The following is an 18,276-nucleotide window of genomic DNA, read 5'->3' on the forward strand; positions in this document are numbered from 1 at the left end:
TTGTAATTATATCATGGAGCTCTTCCCTCGTGGCCCCCCCCCCCCCCCCCCCCCCCCCAAAAAAAAAGTCTTTCTCTCTAATTTAAACAGCTGTGCAGGGTGGAAATTTAAAGTTTCACCTCATACACTTGTCCTTAGATTTAAGTTATATTTTCATTTCCTGGGGAGGGGGGGCAGTGAGACAAGGAAATGCAATATCAGCATGTCCAATTTCTAGTTTATCCTTGTCCCCACCAAAATTCAAGTGGCAACTAAGATTTTGTTGAACTGTAATCTAGATGACTTTACCTAATGCCACAGAGTTCAAACAGCTGCCAGGCTTTTCTGTACGATGCCTTTCTGGCAAAGAAATGCGTTGGCTGTATACGGCTTGGATGTATAGGGTTGGATTGGGTGCCTGCGGGTTATACGTTCTGTGGATTGTGATCTAGCCTGTGGTCTACATGCGTTGTGGCATAAAACATCGGGGGTTTGCATCGTGCCTCCGCTCTGCTACGTGAGTGTTTGCTGTGGATTTGGAAGGGGGTTACTTTCTGTTACTGTCTTACTAGGGCTGTGGGAGAACGGCAGAAAATGTAAGCTGGAGATCATTTCTGTTCCTTATTTCTACTGAAATGGTTGCAAGGCGGTGTTTGTCACTGCCTCACATCACTATAATGTTTCCATTTGGTGCGTTGTTGTTTGATTTTTTGGGGTTTTTTTTTGCAAATTATTATTGCAAATATAATCATGTAGGAGTGCAAACTGTTCCCGCAGGGCCCTGGGGGAGAGTGCCTTCCTCCCCGCCACCGGGTCTGCAGCAGCGGCAGGAGCTGCCCGTAGCTCTTTGCCAGTCCTTCCCAGCACCTGAACTGCACAACCATTGCCATCTCACAGAAGTAATAGGAATCAAGAAATGCTAATAAAACACCAGATGCCTTTTTTTTTTTTTTTTTTCCCCCTCCCCTAGTACATGCTGGAATGCAATCTGATGAACGGAAAGCTCTTGGAATATATCAGATGGCTTTGTAGAAAGCAAAATGCTCCCTCTTTCGGGACTGATATGTTTTCTGATGTTGTTGTGGTGTTTTATGTTGTTTTTTTTTTATTATTTTATTATTTTTTTAAATAAAACTAAAAGAAGAATTGTAACTTCCTTTACACCAGTACATTAGCATAATACGTTCCTGCCTTCAGGTACTGTATGTCATTGTTATGAGTACATTTTGACATCTCTCACACTTTAGGCACTCCGAAGATCCATGACAGAGCTGAATGAAAACTTTTTTTGACTTGGCAGGAGCCGTAAGAACACATAAAACCTGCCAGCTGTCAAGGATGTAAATGGTGATTTTGTTTCACTTTTTTAATGAATTAAAGCAGGATTGAAATGTGTCCAAAGACAGCATGTTTGGCCTTGCAAGGGAAAAAAAAATGAAAGGGAGGGTGTTTTCTTTTTCTCTTTTGGCACTTATGCTCATACAGTGTTTATTCTTGGTAGCACAGTATAGGACAGAACTACTCTACTGAAAGAGCCTTGGCCGTGGCTGTCAGGCATGAGACACCGTAGCAGGCACTGGTTTCAAGAGGGAAAGCATTTAGGGGACTGAAAACAAACAAACAAACTAAAAAATCTGCCTCATTTCAAGCAACGAACCTGAAAAATGCAGCACCCAGCACTGTTTTGGAGATGGATGGCAGCAAATCACTGGTAGAACTCACTTTGTGTGTCCTTTACACCATAGTCACATTGAAGCCAAACTAAAATCTGATGCCTTGTTCCTTTTTTGTTTGAAATTGCGTTTTTGCTGCTATATTACTGATGCCACTTTCTGGGGTGTAGGCAGGTGTGTCTTTCATTTGTAGGGCTGGCATTGGAATCATTGTGTGCCTCTGCGTGAGTGTGGTTGGTCGCTCTGGTTTCCAGGTCTCAAAGTCCAAAAGCAACATAGGTTGGAGCTTCTGGGAGATATACTGAGTGTTCACACCTACCCTGTGTAATCATGGCACCCTTCTCTGTGGGAAAACATTGCAGTTCTGAGCTCATAGTCATTGTGTATCCTTAACCTACATTTCTTGCTATTGAAAGTTAGATCCAAAGCTTGGCTGGGGAAAAAAAAAATGGCTCTTTTAGAATTTGTCTACAGTTTAGTTCCCATTTTCTTTCTTAGCTTCTTAAATTCTTCACTTGAAATATCTTTGACTGTTTTCCATGATTCAGATTATTTTTTTTTTTTTTTTTTTGCTTGCTTGTGATTGGAACATTACATGCTCATGTATCTATTTACTTACTCAAACTGTACTTGTGGCTGCACATCTACTGCTCTGGAGGAGTCTTACTCTGTATCACAGGTACCTAAGCACATTTTGCCCACCTCTCTATACACATGTGTATTCCTCCGCAGAGATGAAAACACAGTAAAGGATTTGCCAGATGCTTTGCCTTTCATGCCATAATTTCTGCTTAAGGTCTCAGGTGATCTCCCTCCCATTCAAGAACTAGCCAATTTCAAGTCATAGTTTCCAAGCTGTCGAGTGGTTATCAGTTATGGAGCCTATGTCAGTACCTTAAAAACTGAACCACAGCTGTCTTAAATAACACAAGCAGAGTTCTTTTGTTCTTTTGGAAAAAGTAGCATCACACATCAAAAAAAGTTCGTATTGACTGATGTTCCTGGACCAAAGGCCATCCTGGAAGTACAGCTCAGCTTTGGACTTGGGTCAAGCCCAGTGCAAGCACATCTCAGATAATGTGGGCTGAGCTGGTCTTCCGTGCAGTGCAGGAGAGGTTCCCGTGTGCCTTGGCAAGAGGTGCACAGAGCAGATTAGCTCTTGCAGGGGTTTACAAACAGGCTTCAACTTATGCTTAGTGAATAGACTTATTAATTCAATGTGACTTCTCAGGCAAGCCCAGCCCATGCTGTACTTCAGCCAGATGGTTTAGACAAAATAAAAGCGAAGAAATTTTTTTCAGACAAAATGAAAGTGAATCTTAACTTTTAACAAAAACTCAAGATGAACCTGAATTTCTGAAGAAAAAGGTGTATCTCCATTTTCCTCCCCTTGCCTCTCCTTCAGTCTCCTAAAACCCTGGCACCTACCTACTTTAGCTGGAACAGAAAGGCTCTTCTCAGATTTCCAGCCTGCCTTCAAGTAGGAAGTATAGAAAATCTTGCAGGAAAGCCTTTTCTTATGAGCTTTCCAGGCAGATTTTTTGAATAAAGAGAGTCTTATGCATTTCAGTTATTTGTTAAGTCTTCTGAGAATCTTCCATCCCCAGCTTTAATATAATTCTTGAGACACAACATGTAATTACAGGATGAAAGGCTGCTGAACTCTACAACAGCTTCAGTAAACTTTGTAGGATTGCAGGTGATCAAAAATATATTGAAAGTCAGAAACCTCCTCTCCTTTGTTTGAAGAGAAATCTTTATTTGTAGCAGCACGCCAGTTAATTGCAGCACTTACATGACACGGTGGAAAGGGGTAACCCTGCCCGATGAAATGGGGCAGCTCAGCAAATAAATTAAATTGCAACATTTTCTTCACTTTGAGGCAGCTGTGCATGTTCTGGGAAGATGCAGAGCAGGTTCACCCGCCTCTGGATCCTGCTGTCACTTAGCAGCTTTTAGCTCCGTCTCTGAAATAGGGAGCAGCTATTGACAGAAAGGAGCCCAACTACCTCACCCTCAATGAAAATGCAATCACGGGAGATGAAAGGAATCCCTGCTGTCTTTCCAGGTCAAGTTTTTCTTCCACTAGTTTGGGTCTGGGGGTGCTTCTCCACACTGTGAGGCTTCCCCAAGCAGGGCTAAGGCACGTCTGCCCCCACCCGTGGTCCCAAACCCCGTGCTAAGGGAGTTACGTGCCTGCAGCTGCTGAAAGAAGCCCTGGGTCATCCACCACATACACCCCCTTCCATCCAGGGCCAAAACAAAGTGAGTTAGCTGCTTAAATCTTGCTTTGGGAAGGAATAGGGGAAAGGCAGGAATGGCTGAGCAGGAGGAAAAGCTGACTGGCCACCCCTCGCCCTCCTGACCCCCAATTACAGCCCATTTTATGCCACCAACGCATAACCCTGAAGTAAATGTTGTGCAGGGGAGAAGTCAACAGTGATTATTTACTCACCTGCTGAAGTAGTAATTTGGGCTACATTATAAAAGTTTTAGGTTTCCTGATATATGGGACAAATTAGGATGCTTGGGTTGACACTGTCAATGGAGACAAGGTGCGTGGTTTTTAGCCTCGCTTTCTTTCATGGGGCTGTGGCACTTAACCATGCTTAATCCTTTTTAATGAACGCTTTGCTGATGCAAATCAGCCTACAGATCTCTATTTAAAGGAAAATACCCAAAAAATCTGTTGAGAGACTCCGACTCTCAACTGCTCATAGTTGAGCAGTCTCAAGTGCTGCATAAAGGCAAGTGAAAAATAACTGCAAGTTAAAAATATGCTTCTGGGAAGTTGGGGAAGATGTTACAGAGAGGCATGTTTTCTGAACTAGTGAGTTTTTTCATTTCATAGTTGTGAAAAGAAAAAATAATTTGATGCTACTCTTTTTGCCAAAAATAGTTCAAAACGGAGAAATACCAGCACTGTTTTCAAACAGGGCTTTCCTGTACTTTAAACTTATTTTCTTTCTAAAGGCAGGAAAGAACACAAAGTAACACTGACTGTTTTGCCAGTTGGAAAACTTTTAGAAAGCGAGACAATATGGGGAGGGGAGGGAGCGGAATCACATCCTTAAGCTTTGTCACTTTTTCAGCTGGAAAAATATTGGAAAGCAGAATGACTTTTTTATATATATATATATATATTTTCAATTTGTAGAATGGTTCCATAGGAAAACCATTGTCTCCTATGAAAGATATTCAACTGATTAAAATCAGAGTTTTGAAGCACTCTCTAATCACATGCCTCTCTGTATCATATATACTCACTGAATGATAAGTGGCGTTTGCCAGGCTGGGTATTTCCTCTGAAAGACAATCTGTTAATAGCAGGAAAGCGACCAGGTAGATCCTTCTGAGCATAATAATTTTCCATTTTTGCTGTGAGTCAATTTTTAAAAAGACTTTAAAATATACACTTGCATACAAACGTGAGACAAACATTTCTTTCTTAAGACCCTGCTCATTTAAAAAATAGCAATATTTCAAACATTTTCAATAGCAGGGTAATGAGGAGCACGTACAACAAAAGCAAATTTACAACTTGTATAATTATTCAGTGACTTTTCCAGGTCAATTTGCCATCTATTCATTCTCATTTTACTCTTTTTAATACTTTGGAAATTTTGTTGGATGGCTTAATCAATCCAAAGTCTCACATTATGTAAAAATTTGACTTTAAACTGGTGACCTTCCTCCATCATCTAGCTTTGCTTGATGACCTTTCCCACTCTCACTGGCAATTATCCTAATCAAATAGCGTTTGGAGTAGTCTGGACAGTTGAGTGATTCAAATACATTTTGTGTATCCTTTTGCTCAAGCCGTGGTTTGCGAATTATTGCACAAGGTGCCATGCTTTCCTCTTGCTCTACCAGAGGCTATTGCTTAAAAGATCCAGTTCCTGCAAAAACAATCATAGGTCAAAACTGAGAGAGTGATGGAAAGACCCATTTTACTTATGTGTTTTTTGGCATAGAACCACTGAGAGTGCATAATCTGTATAAATGTTAGCTTTCTAAATAAACATAACCTCTGATTGTATGAAAGCAGGGAACAAAGTTGAAACTTGTTCCTTTCATTAAGCCACCTTTCAAAACCAGTGCTTGTTTTGTTCTAAACAGCCGTAAATCTTGACAAACGATAATAAACAAATAGCCACAATAGTAAAGAAGCCAACAGAGGTACCATAGGCACTTCACTTTTTGTTCCTTTCCTCAAGTATGGAAGTATTTTGCCTGCTATACAACCTAGACTTCAGCTTGCAGAGAGGGGATGGGAAAGTCTTCAGGACATGTGTCTGTGTAGCTATTCTGTGTTGATACAATGTGGTGGGTGTCAGTAGTTCTGTGCCACCAAGCAGTCCTGCGGGTAGTGCTTGAATTGCATCCATTATGCTTGTGGGATGTTTTTGATGATGTAAACTTCCCACTCTGGATCTGTGAAGGTTGCTTTTGGCAGAAGTCAGCTGCTGACAGTAGTCACCATTCAATACTTTATCCAGTTTTGACTCATCTCCAAGCTGCAGTAGTCTAAGCAGGAATTCTTTTGCTTTTGTGTTGCTGTTGCAGTTCACCATGGTGTCACTGATAGGTGTAAAGGGTTTTCTTTATAGTATAAAACGGACAGCAGGAGCATTCTGTTTATGCGCTTAAAAAATGGAAAGAGCAAAAATTGAAGTTGATCCACCTAAAGCAAATAAATGAAAAAGAGTTTCCAAATATTTAGTGAACTGAAGTATTTTTGAAAGAGATGAAAAAGTAGTGGTTTGCTGTATACCGTGCTATAAATGCCTTACAAATCCATCTTTCCCTACCCGTATGTTAAGGAAGGCAAAGCAACACAGATGAGAAGACACACAGGGAGACGACAGGTTTTGGTGTTAAAATGTGGCTTATCTGTGGTCTCTGTTCCACTTCCTCCCCTGGCTTTCTTAATGCATGTAGAGGCCAACATTTTTAGGACAAAGCTGTGCATTTTTACTTGCTTTCTAAAAGTAGATAAATTTGATGAAATACTTTCATTAAATAATATGTAACTAGCTGAGAAATTATACCCTACATTAAGACACATGCATGGATACTAGCTACACAGAGTACGTGATTTCTACTACTTTTCCCATACCAACAGCAATATTTACCCTCCATTTCTTCCTACAACTATTGCTGATCACTCACATGCTGCCTTTCTGGGAAAACCAGCACATATGAAACTCCGTGTCAATCGCCCACATCAAATATATCTCCCCGTGCCATGTTCCAGCCTGCTGGAAATAAAAATCTGTCCTGCAATATTCTGCCTTTCGGAGAACATTGACAATATGCACATATTATAGCTGATAAAGTGTGCCTCACAGCAAGAATCACGCAGGGATTGCAGCAGATCTGATTTCTGTGCACCCGCCAATAGTGACATGCTTCTTCTGGAGAAGTACGAGTGTTGGTTTTAATGTTAGGTGGGTTTTAAGTCACTCAGCCATTAGTCTGAGGCAAAGATATAGCACATGTCTATTTTTTAAAAAAAAACACTATGATTTGCTGCTCGTCACACAATGCTCAAGCAATGCACAGGTACGCTGGCCATTTTAAAATGACTGTTTTGTTGACCGGGATGCACAATGATTGCAGGACCATGAACCTTAACACGTGTGTGTATATTTATTTTCTTCCCAGTGTGTAAAGGCATCACATCCAGACTAGGGAACCTAAGTTTAAGGATTCCAGTGTTCCGTTAGAAGTGTTCACAAACTGCCTATCAGAGAGAAAAACTGTACTCAAAAAGAAAACACCCGTGAAAAGCAAGAAAACCCCCACCTCCTTCATTCAAAACCTCTTGCAAATGACTACTGTATCCGGCACTTCAGCGTGATTGACATGCAAGCGTCTGGTCATGTTCTGGCACAATTATGTCCTGATGAAGTTATTCCTTTAGTGGTCACAGAAGGTCATCTTTTATGTCTTTACTCCTTTGTAAATAAGGTCTTGGGTAGTTCTCCTCCCACTCTCATGTCTACTACACATGATTTCATAGTTTATTAACTATTTGGTGGCTTTCATTGTGCTGTGGCTTTTTTTGGGGGGGACTGCCACCCCGGCTTTGCCAAAGTGTGTCTTGATTCACAACTGTGAAAGAAGGGCTGGGGCTGGGGCCGAATGTGACCCGTGATCCCTCTTTGTCACACAGAAGATGTGCAGAAAGAAAGGGATAAGGATTAGCAGACACAGCCTGTTGCTCTGCTCCCGTTCAGTGCTCAGAGCCACAAATCTGTGGCACGTACTGATCGCTGATTTTAGCCCTACCAAGCCCATAACTCCCTCTTAATACTTCCCAGCAGAAGCAATGCTCGAAGAGCTCATCTCTTTCTCACCCAGCAGAGAGAGAGGCTCTTTGGACAGGACAGATGCCCGATCTTCCCTTTCCTATGAAACCGGGAGTTTTGCTTACTTCCAGAGAGAGATAAACAGGACACAGGGTTCCCACAAAGTAACTCAGAGCTGTTACTAAAAGCAAAGTAAAGCAGAGTGAAATACACCTTTGCTGAACAGCTAAACCAGTGTAGTTAAACATTCTGCAACTAAAGTCAACGGAGAGCAATATGCCATTCGTTTGGTAAGCAAAGCCTTTCTATACTGCTTGAATTCCCAGGAAACTGTAATGTGTGCAAGATCTCATCACTTGAGTGTCTTTTCAGTGGCCACCTGATCTCATTATAAATTAGACCACTCAGTACCCAACTAACTTGGCAGTGTTTCTAGACTGTTCCTTGTTTTGAAAAATTACTCAGATTTTGTGAAATGCCAAAAATCTCTAAAGGCATTTCTAACATTTCAGAAAATATTCTGAGACTCTTGTCAGCATGGAAAACTGCATGAATATCATCAATGAAACATGATCAAACATAATTTTCTCTGAATTATGTAATATTTTTCATTTTTTTGAAGTAAAAAAGATATGTAGATGAAAACATTTGATTCTATAGATGACTTGAAAGTTCAGAATTGCCCTGGAGACCTTGGTTTCAGCTAAAGCAGATGCTGTAATAAAATGACACATACAAATACTTTAACAGGTTGTTCTTAAAACTGGAGTCCTATTTATTGGAAACTCCCTACCTTTGGCAATTCACATCAGTTGCCGTAATAAATACTCAGTTTTCTGCAGGCAGTGTTCGTTTAACAGAAGGTCTGAAAGCGTTTGTGAATTTTTTGCATTGACTTCCAACAGACCCCAAACTAAACAGCAGTCATAAATCCATCCTTTATTCTTGTTTAGTTATTAAATGTTTCTGTTGGATCTGTTTCCGAGACATTTGAACTTTTCGGATGGCGCTTTAGTAATTTGTAACAAGTCCTAAGTTAACTACATACACTTTGTTAAGGGGTTTCGATAGACTTTAAGCTATCGTGATATGATGGCATTGCAACTCTCTGAAAATCCCAAAAATCTTGATTAAAAACTACTGAACTTTTCTTATGCAACACGTAAACCCTTCCTGGTGTTTTGGGTGCTTTCACTGTATCTTGATCTTGTTTAGAAACGGAGGTGTACATAAAGAATACGTATTATGCGTTCTATCTGTAGCTCTTACAGACATACATAGCATATAGAATATACTATCATTATATACAATATAACACGTAATAAGAAAACTATATAGAAAGAATGTGTGAGCTTGCAAAACCTGGGCAATAGGAAGGTAAGCACCCTGGAGACCCGAAGCTAAAGGAATCACACGGCACATCACTGACGGCACAGCGCACATACGCTGCAAGGGGGACATTTGTGGAATAAAAACAGGCAGGTGAGTGGCCAAGCCTATTGGAGCGGGTATGGGGAATTTTGGCAGAGCTCGTGGAGCCCAAATCTTGCTGGCAGAGGGGGCGGGAGGCCTGGGGGCCCCTGCAGGCACAGCCTCTGGGACAGTTCTGCCATCCACAGCGTTGCCAGCTCCAGAGTGGCCATTCCACCACTGCTGGAAATGTGCGGTTTATGCAGGGCCAAAATGAGCGCCGGGGCGCTCCTCTAGCAGGCTTTGGAAAGCTCTGGAAAGGCTCTGTATGTAGTTGGACCTCTTCCCCTCCCCCCTTCTTTTTTTCCCCTTCCTTTTCCCAGGTGCTAAAGCATAACGCCATTTTAGTTCTTAAAGATTGAAATGGTAGTACAATTCAGGAACACAATGAAATATTTTTTTACCAACGAAGGCATAGGTCTAGCGCTAGAGGAAGAACTTGCTGCCCCGGCTTATTTTATTTAATCGAACTGACAGAAGCCTGAGCAGTATAAACCAGGTTAGCTGAAGCCGTGCTAGAGGGTTTGCCCTTCCCGTTCCTGTGACCAGGGAGCAGAAACACTTTCAAATGCAGACGTCTCCTTCGGGTCCCAAGGCTGTCACGTTCTAGTGCTGTCTGGGATAACTAGTCAACCCGTGGGAAGATCCTACCCAAATTTTGCCTTGCATATCAGCAATCTGTTTCTCTAGAAAAGTTCTGTTTGTCAAATTTATCAAGTCCTAAGTCCTAAACCCCTGAGCTTCCAAGACCTCAAACCAAAAGTCTAGTAGCAACAGCTGTGAAAGACCCACTTCCAGGCAGATCAAGTCTAAAAGCCATCAAGAGAGAAAAACAAAACTTGTAGTTTAGCTGTTGTGTTCATTTTTTTATTCTGTGAAACTATAATTTAAGATTGGCCTGTAGGAGGTCATCTAGATACTTAGACCAAATTGGAAAAGTTAGTAGCTGTGTGGCATTTTAATGTTAAAATCTCAGTATGTCTATAATGTTTTCCTTCATGCCATTATTTCTCACTGACAGGTAAGGGGAGGTTTTGACACTGTTAATATAACATAGGGTGTTAATCTTATAATCGCCCTGTCAGCACTTTGTGTCAGGGTGTTAATGACCACCTTTCAGCCACTCAGAGTTGCCTGCCAATAAAAATAGTACCGGCACCTATCCAACCAGCAGCTGGGCAGCTGCTTTGCCTTTTCCCCAAAGAATAAATAGAAAATTTCACTAGCCATGTGGCTGTAAAGATGCTCCTCTCTACTTTTTTTTTTTTTTTTTCCTTCTCTGCACCCACTGGCAATTTTAACACCGCGCCTTTTAACGTATTTGCATGCTTTATTTTAAAATGTACAAATTATTTCTCAAGCTTTATATAAACATACCGCCTTGGACAGGATGAAACAGAACGTTTAACAGCAAGGTGCACAATTATTTGCCACAGCTCTTTGCTATATAAATGTAACCTGAAGACAAACTGTATTCTGTATTTCTGTAATTTCCCAATCGCTGAGATGAGCTTGTACTTTTCTCTCTGCACAGGAGAGGGGCTTCTCCAGCTTCCTGGCAGAAAGAGTTGCACAATTCCAGATGACTGACTTTATATGCCTAGAGGAATTTTATTACACAAATAACAAAGGGAGACAAAGAGAGGAAGAGAGCACACACTCAAAATAATAAACAAAGAATAATAAACATTCCTGCAGTTGCCTGTAGGGATTCCAGATGCCTCTCCATCCCTCCACCAGGCCTGCCTGCCTCTCCTTCAAACTCCTTCAGAACCCACGTTAGACCCCTCCAAAAATCTCACCCTTCGACCTGGTGAAACCCCAGGAGGTTTTGCACACAGTGAGGCTGTGAGCAGTGCTTGCTTGCTCTCTGAAAGACTGTTCAGTCACAGACAAAATCCATACAAAAAAGAATTGCTGTGCAATATTACGGTTTGTGGCGGGGTGGATTTCTGTTGCGTTTCTCTCAGCTGAGTTCCTTCAAAGAGCCCGTTGCCCTAAAGCTGTTGTCCTTGTGGCCTGATGTAGTCTGGTGATGAATTTCCTCCCCATCCCACTTACCAAATGTCTTGCACCATTGGTATTCAGGGTCTTAGTCACAAATCCTACACAAGTTTAAATTGAATACAACTGCAGGTTAACTTTCAGTAAGGTGTGGGGAGGCTAACCAGCAAAAGAGAAGCACTCTGTGAGCTTTGATGAAATCCCATAGTGCAGCCAGTTTGCTGCTCTTGCTATCTTGTTGGGTTTGGTTTTTTACTTAAATTCTTATAGGTTTCTTTTAATCAAGTGATGTGGCTGATTGGCTGGGACTGGTTCCAGCATCATGTGCTATCCATCTGGATTTTATATGCATTGCGTTTTCCCAACTGAAAAGAAACAGACGTACTACCCAACTAATTAGAACTCAGTCCCAAAAAAGTAACATTTTGTTCCTAGAGAAAAATTTGTTTCTCATGTGGGATCTTAACACAGACCAAAAAAAGTAGCAAAGCATAAACAATCACCAGTTTCCATGTCATACAAAGCCAAAGATGCAGTCAAAATTATTTCCGTATTAAAACAGAATTTACTTAGCCTTTGCTTGCTATATTTTACAGTAAGCACGAATGCTGGAATTCCTATTATCTTGGATACACAAAGATATTCATTATATCACTACATAAAGAATTGCATTTTTTCTGCAGTCTTTCCGTAGTATTTGACGTGGTTTGCAATGAATGTGAAAGGTCAGATGCTCTGATCAGATCAAGATATGTTTTTTCTTGCTGCAATCAGCCATTAATATATAGAATACCTACAGTCTTCGCAAAGAAGGTAATGGAATTGGATTCTAAATATAAGGGGGTATAAGACAAGCTATCATTGACTTCAAGAAAAACACAGTATCAGCCAAGCGGCCTCCACTGAGATCATCACCTGATCCAAGCCACAATGGCCACTGGAAGGTGGACTGCCAGTCCATTCAAATAGCTTAACTATTATACAGCATATCGTGTCCCAGTTCTGCAAAATTACTCATTGCTGATATTCTGAATATTTGTGTAATTGCAATTAAATCAAAGGGAAGGTTCAGCTGACACTTTTATATGTATTATATAGTTCAAAATATATGCACTACCATGGGTGTATAGAATGTATGTAAAAGTGTTGGGGCACTGGAGGTCTATCATTACTTAGATTGAATGACTGGTTTATCCCACACTCTGTTTCCCTTTTTATTTTACCTCTTACCAGGGATTCATAAAAATACCTGTACTTGGCAGAAGGGAGGAACCTGACCATCTGCAACAAGAACATTGGGTCAGCTGGTTGGATGGCGAACATAGATTCAGATCTACACATACGCATAGATGTATGCGGATGAAATGATGTGTATTGAAACATGAGGGAGTGAGGGGGAGAGATGAAGAGAAAGGACAGCCCTTCCACCTGCAAATCCCAGAGCACTATAAATCGGTCACTTTACCGAGTTCTGCCTGCCAGGCAGTTTTCACATCCCACTCATTAGCTGTGTGGGGATTTCAGTTTCACGTGTTGGTAAGGCTGAGCAGGTCACTATAGTTCAAAACAAAGAGGTCCAAGACTCCTGTCCAAACAGCTGTGGTTCACATTTGAATTTTAGCCTTGTGGACTGTAAAAACCTCCGAGCCCATGTTCCCCGAGGAGGTCTTGCATAAGCTTTGTTCTTAATTAGTGGAGCATAGAGAAAGTAAAAGGTCCAGACTTCAGCTGACCTTGGAACACTGAGAGTAAATGGTCAAGTCTCTCTTAGATATGTGTATATATTTAACTCCTGTTAACAGTAATGGGACGAACGTGCATACTGAGGGTCAGCTATAACCCCAAAGTAAGCAAATTAGGACAAGCCAAGAACGATCAAACTTTGATACATTTTAGAATTTTTCCAAAACAATACTTGCTCCAGAATTATTTTATAGGCTAAGCAAATCTGTCCATCTACAGTGGGATTTCGTCTTCCCCATAGAGCTTAGTTATTTACTAGCTTTTCAGTGGTTTAGTTTTGATAAGTGAGGCAAGTCTCCAAGATCTCTCATGCAAAAAGGAAGCAGCTGCTTGCAGGGATGAGACATTATGGTTAAGGAAACCTCCTGGGAAAATTATGACAGGCACAGTGCTTACAAACTGCAGAGATGTGAGAAGGAGGGAATGCTGTTTAATTTTGTGATCTCTTCTGCCTGGTGGGAAAGTGGTTTTGGATGAGTGGGAAACTCGTATCAACTCGATTTGGTATTTCTGTGGACAGAAGTTCTGTATTGACAACCTGGGTGGTGCTTAACACAAAAGTGCCCCTGGGCACTTCATTGCTGGCATACAAAGAATACTTCTAGGGAAGACACAAGTTCACCTTTCTTGTCTTTAAACCCTTGGTTGCCCCCGAAATTTTGGCAAGCAGTTATTTTGGAGAAAATATTTTGAGAAACTGATGTTTTGTCGGTAAAACTTGGACGGAGGCCACTAAAGCAATTTTCACAAATGACCACTGGATATAGCTATCAGCTGTGCATAGCTTTCAGTTGCCACCAGCCTGGCTTGGACCAAATTAGCTAAATAGAGGGCTGAACTCTTCAACGTCAGCTGTGGGTTTCAGCCACAAGGTGAATTAGCAGTAGTAGGGAGTGCATTGTTAATACCCTCATGACTCTACAAAACCAACAGCAAAGCCTTCAGAAGCCTAGCAATAATGTTTTGAGCCATCCAGTCTCCCTGCTATTGTTCTCCAAAGAGACCATCAACATCAGCGTGAGAAACACAGGGGTCTGAGTAGAATGTGAGCACCTGACTGAACTGCTGCTGTGAGACCTGTGGGCTGCAGGAGACCAGTTCATACAGGACTTTGCAGGATGTCTGGGGAGTAAGCAAGCTGTCCTCAGTTTCTTTGACAGAAGGGTGCTTGTAAAGAGGAAGATATTCAAGCCAATAAAGACCTACAGCAATTTAAACCAACAAGAAAACTGGCTGTTTCTTTGAGACAGCATGGCTGGTCACATACTTGCAAAACTACGTGAAAGCTGCCCCATTTACATGTGAACTTAATACAGAAAAAGAACTCGCTATAAAACAGTAAACAGAGAGGCTGTGGGACTTCAGGAATCAGCAAGGCAGCCATGTGCCTGCAGAAGATATGAGCAGCTTCAACAGGTATGTATGGTACCTCTGGGCAAATGGAAAGCCTAACTACTGTTATCATTGGGAAAGACGCTATAATGATTCTTGGCCGCTTCATTTTCCCTGAGTTTATCAAATTATCTGTTTCAGCTTTTCCACCTAAGGTCTGATTACGGGTAGCTACTTTTCTGTATCTAGTAAGCCACAGGAATTACATCAAAGAGCAAGGACTAGTGCAACGTGTGCTCTGTGCATTTTAGGCAGGAGCTGGCTGGCTCTGCGTGTGATGTAGCCTTTCTCTGGCTATCCATTTAGTAGAAAGCATCTTTAAAAATAAACGTCTTGATCTGATTGAAAAAAATATGGTAGAGATGATTTAAAACAAAGCAGTATCCAGCATCAAGGATGCTGAAACATCTCAAAGAACCATCAGTTTGCTTGGCATATACAAACACACATATATGTAGACAGGCACACAGTCCTTGGTGAGATTCTTAGAGGTTTTTAAAATGAATTTATTTATTTAAGGAGAGAATATAGTCTTCTGAGACAATGACTTGGAGGAGGTGGAACCATATCCAGCTTTGTGGAGCACTATAATTATGAAAAAGTCAGTCATTCCTTCCTGCCATACTTCCATGTTACTGCTTTGGTCCTGCCTATGAGACAAACGTTAACGAGGTAACACTTGTAAATTTTCAGCATTTTAGTAGAGCTTCTGCTGTTCTGTTTGCCCCCATAATCACTTTGTTATTTGTGACTGATCATTCAAGTCATGTTACAGTTTTGGGCTTGCTGAACGCATGGTCGTGCTGCTATTAATTTCAACATTAATAAATGGTTTTCCAAACAGTGTGTACACGCAGGGAAACAGAAATTTCATTATTTCTCCAATGTCAGTGAGAACAGAACCTAACTCACCTGAATGTTTGTGAATTCTCATACTTAATCCACTCAATTTAATTACACGATCACACTGCTTTTTAAAAATACTCTCTTCTGGCTCTGGCACTCTCCATCTGTTGCACCTCTAAAAGTGGCTTTTGTGTATTGAATAATCAATGTTTTGTTTTCATTACTTACATACTATGTTATAAAAAAAATCTATAAACACAAGACTTCTCACTAATTATTAAAATGCCACCCTTTATTATAAGTAAATATTTATTTAATTTATACCAACATCTCTTTTCCACTTAATTCAAGGTTGTCTATTACCGTTTGAACAGTAGCTTCCTGGGCAGTTAAGTAATAGATTAAGCTTTATTTTGGAAGAACAAGAAACATAGCTTTAGATTATTTAAATTGTTGGCTCTTCAGAGCAGTGGATTCTCCCGCTATGAGCTTGCTCGGTGTCACCAGCAATTTTGACCAAACCATCTACCATGTTTTAGATAATAAAACGAACACACACACAAGGTGCAATATCACAGTAGTTCCTAAAACATACTTTCAAAGGCATTGATGCATGCTTTAATTTTTAAGCTCCTGAATTGTACCAATGATAAACTGGTATTTTGAGGGATTCAAAAACTTTATCCAGTGCAGAGAAGCTGGTCAGTGTGGAAGAAAGTGAAACCCTGGAGAAACTGAATGCTTCTGCAGAAAAACTTGGTAAATTAGGTTCCTGCCTGGTTTCCTTTCATCATTTACAAACAAGACCAGCTTCCACATGCAGCTAAACTGAGATTACGGATCTGCTTTTAGTTTGTGTGACTAACAGAGGGAAAACTATCTCTTACCACAAGCTGAAAAGTGTTGGGAAAATAACGATGGCCCTATTATCCTAAAGGATATAAAAACTGGCTGGAGAAGAGTAGTCATTTCTGACTGACCACCAGGATGCATGCTGGTATTTTTCTTTCCTGTTTACTGTATTTATATATTCACTAAGTGTTTATTTGTAAGACTTCAGTTGGCACTTTCTGTACACCCTAAAATTCATCAGTGGGTGTATAACAGGATGCCAGCTTGGGCCTAAGGTCTTGAATGATGCATTGCACGTTTCTTCCTATCGGGATGAAAGCCTGTTAGTATACTTTCTGATCTAAGCATCAGGCTTGTGGTGAATATTTATACTGGAAGGCAAAATCCTTAATCAAAAGAGAGTTTCTAAAAAGATGAGGCTGCTTTGGAAATTCTGGTCTTAGTTACACAACGATTCATCACTTTTCTGCAGTTTTGAAGCTCACATAACAAACGTAACACAATGAGGGCTGAATCAAAGCAAGTAGCCCAAAGTTAGAAGTGGTGTTTTCCTTCCTATAATTTCTGCCAGTCTCGGTGAGAGATGTTTATTACAAACTTTTACAAATTATATGTCAACATAAACCCAAGCTAAGTCCTTGTCTGGAATAAGTTGTTGTACTGCTAGTATGAAGTCTTCTAAAAATATAGCTCAGAAACATGTGTGACTTGAAATAGAGTCGTTTCAAGGGTAATTTAGGTTGCTATGCCTTCAACACACAACTGAGAAATCTGATTGCTGAGCAGATTAGATTTCTGGCTATTCTTTAATGTGTTTATATTTTCTGAAACAGCCTTTGGAAATACTGTTTAACAGTATAACAGCTGGCTTGAGGATTAAGTTCATTAGCTTCCCTTATTCCCACCAGTCTTGACCTTAGGAGGAAGACACTCAGGGACAGCTTTGTCTTTAACCTGGTTTCATTCATTACAACAAGCTTCATTCATTATTCATTACCTGTATGGACCCCAGTTCATGCTTGTGCAAAATGTCACATTATTATTTTCTTAGTTTCTTCAAAAACCTGTCAAGTCAGGGATTGATTAGGGCCACCTCCATCTTTCTTACGCTCCCAAATAAAAAGTTTTCCAGGACCAAATCTGAATCCGCATCAATAACAGGTTGGTACCCACAGAAATGAGAGCTCTTTATTTGCCTTTTTCTGCTCATCCTGTACCAAGCCCAGCGAGGCAGGGTGCAGACATTGACCATACTTGGTACTTTCTGTGACTTGTTCATAAATTCATCCAGTTTCAGCCCCTGAGAAGATTTAAGAGTCTTTCCGTTTTCTTGGTAGGAGATGGATTAGGCCATCATGAGTCGATCGTTTTATTGCGTTTACAAGTCATGCAGCCTGCAGAAGTGTCTAGTATCACACAAACAGGAGACCAGTCCCACATTCTCAAACCAGCCACAGAGGGGGAGCACTGAAAGCCAGATGGTCCTGGGCAGACAGGTTCCTGCAGATGTCGTGGAGCTACCACAAAGATCTTGTTTTAACATGTTACTCTACCTTCTAAAGCACATTTGAGGGGAAAGCACTTCAAAGGCTTTTGAGGCTGTTCCCGTGTGTCAGATACTACTGTATCACACAGACCTTTTCATTAAGTAATCAAGCTTCAGAGTAAAAGCAACGAAGGTTTGTAATCTGGCTCCAGTAGCTCTTGACTGGTCGGCAATCTTCAAAAACTGTCATCATCTTCTGCCATTAGATAAGTTCATACCATTTTTTAAATCTATGTTGTCATCAAATCCTGCCACTTCCCGTTGGTGGTTTTCAGAGAAAGTACCATAAAAAATAAAATATTTATTGTGGAAATACTACTTTTATTCCTCTACCAAAGTTGATCATATCAAGGCCTTTTCATTAAAGCTTTTAAAGCATTGAGTTGGAAACAACTTCCATATTTATTGTTGCTTGAAAGTCTTCCTGCAGCATCTTCTCTGGCCTTTCAGTCACCCT

The 18,276-nt window shown here is 40.8% G+C and overlaps 1 long non-coding RNA gene across 6 annotated transcripts in view; it reads right to left on the reverse strand.

Annotated features, from left to right (window-relative positions):
• Positions 1-2,221: 2,221 nt before the first annotated feature.
• The window catches only part of LOC119152686, a 256,932-nt gene continuing 240,877 nt past the window's right edge, over positions 2,222-18,276 (reverse strand). For 4 of the 6 annotated variants that reach the window (XR_005105849.1, XR_005105856.1, XR_005105848.1 and 1 more), the window contains one exon: positions 2,222-6,336. This is a non-coding gene — a long non-coding RNA (uncharacterized LOC119152686). Of the gene's footprint in view, positions 6,337-7,460; positions 18,275-18,276 lie in introns of all 6 variants that reach the window. The other 2 variants (XR_005105850.1, XR_005105857.1) reach the window with 2 other exon arrangements.

This window comes from Falco rusticolus, chromosome 1 (genome assembly GCF_015220075.1).
Source record: "Falco rusticolus isolate bFalRus1 chromosome 1, bFalRus1.pri, whole genome shotgun sequence".
Taxonomy (NCBI): Eukaryota; Metazoa; Chordata; class Aves; order Falconiformes; family Falconidae; genus Falco; species Falco rusticolus.